The sequence below is a fragment of the Gadus morhua genome, chromosome 13, assembly GCF_902167405.1.
Source record: "Gadus morhua chromosome 13, gadMor3.0, whole genome shotgun sequence".
NCBI lineage: Eukaryota > Metazoa > Chordata > Actinopteri > Gadiformes > Gadidae > Gadus > Gadus morhua.
Window position 1 is genome coordinate 10,698,877 of NC_044060.1, and position 7,500 is coordinate 10,706,376.

At 44.6% G+C, this 7,500-nt stretch overlaps 1 protein-coding gene across 1 annotated transcript in view; it reads right to left on the minus strand.

Annotated features, from left to right (window-relative positions):
- The window catches only part of pmepa1 (prostate transmembrane protein, androgen induced 1), a 25,110-nt gene that overhangs the window by 16,387 nt on the left and 1,223 nt on the right, over positions 1 to 7,500 (minus strand). The gene's annotated exons all lie outside the window — the stretch shown is intronic.

Consider the following 7,500-nt stretch of genomic DNA (forward strand, 5'->3'; position numbering starts at 1 on the left):
GTCTGTGTATGTGTGTGGGTGTGTGTGTGTGTGTGTGTGTGTATGTGTGTGGGTGGGTGTGTGTGTGTGTGTGCTATAAATCATTCTTATTGAGCAGCCTCTAATGACTTCCACCTCCTAACAGGGTGTTTTTCCCGGCCTGAGAACTTTTCTGTTTAAGCCTCAGAATTTAAACAAACTCTCCAACTATTTGTTGAATGGTCTGTTGCATCGTTGCTTTTTAAGGACTTCACTAGAGGAAATGAGTCAAATGGCTTTTATTATGAAAATGTTGACGTTTGTAAAGAGCTTACATTTCAAAGCATTGGATTTGCACATCACTGTCTCATTTGCTAAGTGGAATATGAGGTTGTACAGGGAATCTCCTATTGGTTTTGCTGGTCAGCTCCCAGTCTCCATAAGTAGAAGACTGGTTGTACTGGGCAGATGATCGTCCACCTGTAGAAGACTGTGGTTGTACTGGGCAGCTATGAGTGTCCACCAGTAGAAGACCCCGGTTGAACTGGGAAGATCCCAGTGGATTAACTGGTTGTGTGACCAGACAGGTAAGACTTTGTTCAGACGATCAAGCTCTGATCATCTTAAAGTTCCTGGCAAGAACCTATCTGCTCTGGATATCTGTTTATGTTTGCGTGTACGACTGATTTTTGGTGTGTTAGTGTGTGTGTGTGTGTGGTGTGTGTGTGTGTGTGTGTGTGTGTGTGTGTGTGTGTGTGTGTGTGTGTGTGTGTGTGTGTGTGTGTGTGTGTGTGTGTGTTTGACTAACACACTGCAGGGAGTCTTGCGGTGTTTCCTTACAACTATGCAGTGAAATGTTTGTGAGTGTGTCCGCTACTCTAAACACACATAGGAAGTGTGTACACACCTGTGTTTATTTGCTCCCACTGTACAAACGTAAACCTGAAGTGCTACTGTCTAGACTGTGGCTCTGTGGCTCTCAAGGGCCCCCTCCCTTGTCTAAGGGCCGGAGCGACCCTGAGGGCCTCCGATCTCCTCAGTCTCACATGCCGTGTCAACCAATGTCTTTAATGGAGCCCCCCGCTGACATTGAGGGCCTGCATTCTCATTTCGGTGGCCTCTGGGCTCCTGCAGGGCCCATCCTCTCTCTTTAGGGTACACAGTGTCTCCTTCAGGGGCCCAACGTCTTCATTAGGGGCCCACAGTGCCCATTAGAGTTCTGGTCTCCGTGAGGGGCCGCACCCACAGTGCTTATTCACCTGTTTCCACCACCATGTCCTCTCTCTCTAGGGTACACTGTGTCTCCTTCAGGGGCCCACAGTGTCCATAAGGGGCCCACAGTGTCCATATGGGGCCCACAGTGTCCAATAGAGTCTCTGGCCTCCGTCTGCACACACAGTGCTTATTCACCTCTTTCCAACATCACGTCATCGCTGTCCACAAATCCACAGATTTAGGCCAAAAGCGGTCATGAATCAGGTGTCGCTTGACGTTGGCAGCGGAACGGGGGGCGTTGGGGGGGGGGGGGTACGTGACACCCGATAGATGTGTGCGATAAGCTATTGAAGGGTGCATCGCATTGCTGTCACGTGGGAAAAAAATTCACTGGGATGGTGTGTAATGCGATGCTAGCAGCGAGCCCGATTCCCAGGCTGTCAGACAGTGATGTTATTGATTACACACAGCTGATGAGACATAGACAACTGTCAGCCCACTGCTGGGCTACCAGAATATGCCGGGGCGGACAGAATGGGGGCAGCAGCACATTTACCGTGACAACTTATAACCTAATGCTCGTCCAATAGCAGTTCACCTTTGACGTCACATTGATCACCGACAGCGACAGATAATACCATGAGAATATTTTTTGGGGTGAGGTGCGCTTGTTTGTTAAGAGTGAGCCAGGCCCAGACGGTCTCATTGGTCGAGTGTAATGGTGTCGTCTATATGGTGGGTTGACCTGACCACCAAAGAAGTCCCTCAAGAGGTCACCTGGCTTCTAGAGTGAGGATTTGCATTAATATGAAGACATGAGGGCAGAACAAGTCGTAGGACGATTGCCATTTTGTGAATAAGGTAAACTTTCTGACTGTCTGTTGCCAATTATTTGATTGAGAGATTGGGACAGTGTTGGAGAGACAGAGTGGGAGAGAGAGGGTGCTAAAATGAGGCAGAGAGACATAAAGGGTGAGGAAGAGGAGAAAGAGAGGCATGAGAAGTGGGAGAGAGAGACAGATAGCGAGAGAGAGAGAGAGAGAGAGAGAGAGAGAGAGAGAGAGAGAGAGAGAGAGAGAGAGAGAGAGAGAGAGAGAGAGAGAGAGAGAGAGAGAGAGAGAGAGAGAGAGAGAGAGAGAGAGAGAGAGGGAAAGAGATAGAGAGAGATGGAGAGATCGAGTAAGAAGGAGAGCGAGGCAGACAGGGAGTGGGAGAGAGATAGAGTAAGAAGGAGAGAGAGAGAGGCAGGGAGGGAGTGGGAGAGGGAGATAGAGTGGCAGAGAGGGAGTCGGACAGTGTATGAGTGCAGAGTTGGCTGTGAAATAGGTTATCTAATAACCATGCCATCTCAGATTCACACACACACGCACGCAAACAAACACACACACTAACACACACACACACACACACACACACACACACACTCACATACACAGACACACACACAGCCCCATCCCCCACAGCCCATCCCAGCTCTCAGCCTGACAATGAACCTTCCACCATCTCTGACCCTTGCAGCACCCCTGCCCTCTGAACCCTGACCCTAGCAGGCTCCCCTGTTGCCGTAGGATACCCCCCCCCACACACACCCCTACAAATTCAGAGCATGGCTACTTTAATATGCTAAAGGATATTTCCCCTTATTTGCATAAATTAATCTGAATACGTGAATTTGTAATGTTGTTAGTGAGTGCGCGTCTGTGGGGGTGGTGTCATCAGTGTATGTGTATGTGGGTGTGCGTGTGGGTGTATGTGTGCGTCACTCCAACCATCTGTGTTATCATCTGTTTAATCTAGGAATTTTCTCAATAGGCAGACAGCCTTTCACGAGAAAAATAATTATCAAAAATCTAAATTGTGTATAATATATTATTCTTATAAATTTATGAACCATACTATACCTGTATATTAAAACTCAATGTTTGTATGTTGACAACAAATTCAATACATTTCAGTGCTAGTTAATTGTTGTTATTAATGATTCATAACAAGTATACAAATAAGACATTGCCTAAACTAGTGATGAGAGGAAAACCAAGCCTTAACTAAATCTATCCAGTGCTTCAAACTCAACATCAGTTGGAAATGAACTATTATGCCCTACAGGCTGTCTACTGTGATTTTTATCCGTTTTTTGATTATACCTACCAGACTCTCTCCTCTGATTTAGAGGATGAGTGTGTTTGAAGTTTCAGCTGACATTTAAAGAATGTATCAGCAATAGTTATTTAACATTTTACATTAAATCTTTTCATCAGTAACTCATCAGTAACCCATTAAAATTAAATTGACATCAAATATTTAGTTTCTCATTGTTGACAAAACCATTGAGGACAGCAAAGAACAGTGGCATTTTGTAAACATAAACCATAGTTTCACAAAGCCCAAGCACTTGCAAAACTCAATAACATGATCTTTGCACAAGACAAACACTACTCCATGGTCTGTCTCTATCTCTAAGTCTAGACTGCCATAAGAAGGTAACTTAATCACAGCGCAGCTTATATCCTGAAACTAGGGACATTATTGTAGTCTAGTCATCTGACTTGACTAAAATCCCCAGTTTCTGGTGTTAATGTCTGGTGTTAATGCCTAATCTAATTGGTGGAAGACAACAGAAGACTTGTCTCTGTCATCTCCCTGGGTGACAGAGTAGCAGTAAGAAACTCACTGTGTGTATAAAACCAATGTCTGAGTCTATTCACCAGGCCAGACACAAATACTGGGAGACCTTTAGTCTTAGACAAATTAATGGGACAGCATTGGTCTTAGACCTGTCTCCTATGCAGATCATATTCAGGGCGCACACACACACACACACACACACACACACACACACACACACACACACACACACACACACACACACACACACACACACACACACACACACACACACACACACACACACACACACACACACACATACACAAATACTTAGACACACACCAACCCCCAAGTCTGACACTCTGACCTTGACCTCCTGAACGCACACGCACTCTCTGAATGCATCTGCATACATACATGACAAACACCGAAGGATGACTTAAGTGTGTGTGTGTCATGTCTAGACTATGAAACAATGAACAGCTGAGCGTAGAAAATAGAGTGGGGGGGGCATGATAGGGTCGGGTGTGGGGGTAGAGAGGGAAGGAAGGAAGACAGGAAGAAAGGAAGGAAGGAAGAGGAAAAACTGCAAATGGGTTGAAACAGATTGAGTTGTAGCCACCGTTAGAAGACTTTGCCCACACACGCACGCACAAATACACACACACACACACACACACACACACACACAAATATACACACACACACACACACACACACACACACAAATATACACACACACACACACACACACACACACTAACACACACACTAACACACCAAGACACACACACACACACCAAGACACACACACTATACACACACACTCAGAGAAAATAGATTCCCCCAGACAAGAAGGTGAAGTAACATGTCTCGTGATAGGCTGGGCCAGGCTGAGTGGTGTGTGGGGGGTTAGAGAGAGACAGGAAAGAATTAAGAAAAAATAGCTAGCAAGCTAATCTGCACTGTCCAGTTGTTTGAAACTAGGTCGTAGGTTTTAAATCTTTTTGTAGCAACTCAGAAACCAACTGGATGCTCTGATTGTTCTCAGCCATACATACAGCCATACAGATAAAAAATAATGAAGTCTGACGTCAGATTAATGATACAAATCTGATTGCAGACAAGCTCAAATTAAATCCACTTAAAACAAATCCACTTGCACAAATAAATGTTCCGTTTTTGGTTTCCGTTACTGGCTCTATTCCTTCTCCCCCATGGATTACTGCTATCATTTAGTCAGACTTCCAGGACTAAATGTAGAAAAACTAAGGAAAAGACTGACACTAATGGTTAAAAACACAGAAACCGTTTGACCTTTCAGTACTGAAGCCAACAACAAACCAGCACATTAAAAAGATTCTCTCAAAACTATAAACATCCTCAACCCCTCCCATTTCCAGATCCCTGCTAGATAAAAGTTCTTAAGGTTTTAGGGTTAAAATGAACCCATCCAATGGTTTTAATCTATCTGAACTACCTGACAAACATCTCAGTTGATCGCTGGAAGTCTCTGAGTATTTTGAAATGTTCATCAGGAGTTACTTGAATACGCCTAATGTGAGGTAACGTGAAGTACTTGCTAGAAACAACTAGTGAATTGCAGTGACTTTGCCCTCCGTTTCCTAGTTCATCCTTATCATCATATGGAATACTTGCCAACATAAAAATGGCAACAGAACAAATGTTCCCACCATCTACACAGAGATGTACTACCCATTAACATGAAGCCTTTTACCAGACACTTTTACTATTAATGTTTAGAAGATGCCTTTCTCCAAAGGGGTTACAGTGACTTCTGGTACATGTCATTAAATAGCAGGTTGGGGTTAGGATGTCTTGTTCTAGGTTGGCAATACAGGTAGACTTTGGACATTTGTGAACTTTTCAGTTCCAACCATTCGGGCCGGTCCTGTTTCAAACTAATGAAGACTCTGTAATGTATCGTATTGGACACTGGTGGTGCTCTTCATTCATAGCACAGTGAATTATATACCTGCACCAGACACTGTCACGTGCAGCACTCCGACTACACGTATGGGGGACAGACAGCCCCCTTTGTCTTTCCTGCAAGGTTTCCGGTTCCCCACATGTTCACGTTATCAAGATCTAAACAAAATGTGAGTGAATTAACGACTTTTGGAAGATTACACTGAGAAACACAGACATCTTTCTCTCTCTCTCTCGTTGTCTCTCTCTCTCTCTCTCTCTCTCTCTCTCTCTCTCTCTCTCTCTCTCTCTCTCTCTCTCTCTCTCTCTCTCTCTCTCTCTCTCTCTCTCTCTCTCTCTCTCTCTCTCTCTCTCTCTCTCTATCCACTTGATATCCAATGCCACTATGACACACACAAACACTCACTCACACATACATACACTCACACACACAGCTGCTGTGTGAGTAATCCTGATGTCATGAGTTTTGACTGGCACCATCTGATGCTGCTCTCTCCCTCTAGTTACTCTGATTGTGTGTGTGTGTGTGTGTGTGTGTGTGTGTGTGTGTGTGTGTGTGTGTGTGTGTGTGTGTGTGTGTGTGTGTGTGTGTTTTTGTGTGTGTGCGTGTGTGTGTGTATTTCTCTATGTTTATGTGTTTGTATGTGTTTATAGGTGTGAGTGTCAGTCTTTCAACGTTTTTTGAGTCCATCGTTTAATCAAACGGTCTTATACTAAGAAAGTAATAATGTGTATCTCTTTCCATCTCTCCTTCTTCCTTCATTCTTTCTCTCTCTTTCAGTCATAACACTGTATTTTCCCAGAGATACATGTTTTGACTGTGGGTGTATGTGTGTGTGTGTGCGCGCTTGTTTGTGTGTGTGTGTGTGCGCTTGTGTATGTGTGTGTGTGTGTGTGTGTGTGTGTGTGTGTGTGTGTGTGTGTGTGTGTGTGTGTGTGTGTGTATGTGTGTGTGTGTGTGTGTGTTTGTGTGTGTGCGTTTGTCTGCAGGGTCTAAGTTTGTCTGTCTGTGTTCTTTAATGTTTGTCCTTGCGTTGTATCTCTTTCTGTTTGATGTCTGTCTACTATATATATAAGTACTATAATAAAACGATTTTATCCTAGTACTACTACTATGACTACTACTAGGACCAAAAAAAGTCTTGGGTTTGATGATCCCCGCTGATCCCTGGCTACCTCTACCACTGAGCAGGATGACTTTATCCATCACCTTCATCATACCGTTTGAATGTATTTTGTACAAACTTTAGTAATTACACCATTAATACTAAAACTTATCACAACTACTTGTAAGACTATTAATGATAGTAGTAGGCGTACTAGTATTTTAATTCAGGTACAACAGTAGCTTCTGGTTGTGGTAGCACAGGCTACCAGTAGCAGTAGTCCTTGTTGTGGGAGTGTGATTGAGGTTCTGATAGCAGTAGTAATGGTGCCTCGGGGCATCACAGGCCACAGTAAAGTTCACTTCTTATCCAAACAAACCGTGTGAACCGTGTGTGTGGGCGGCCGGGTCCCTGCGGCCCAGCCGCTCCGACCGCTCTCTCTCCCGGCAGACTCTCCGATCATGGCTACCGAGCACGGAACACCGACGGCGCGCACGCAAACGCAAACAAACACACACACACACTGATACACACACACACTGATACACACACACACTGATACACACACACACACACACACACACACACACACACACACACACACACACACACACACACACACACACACACACACACACTCAGTTGCGCAAACAGACACGCGCGG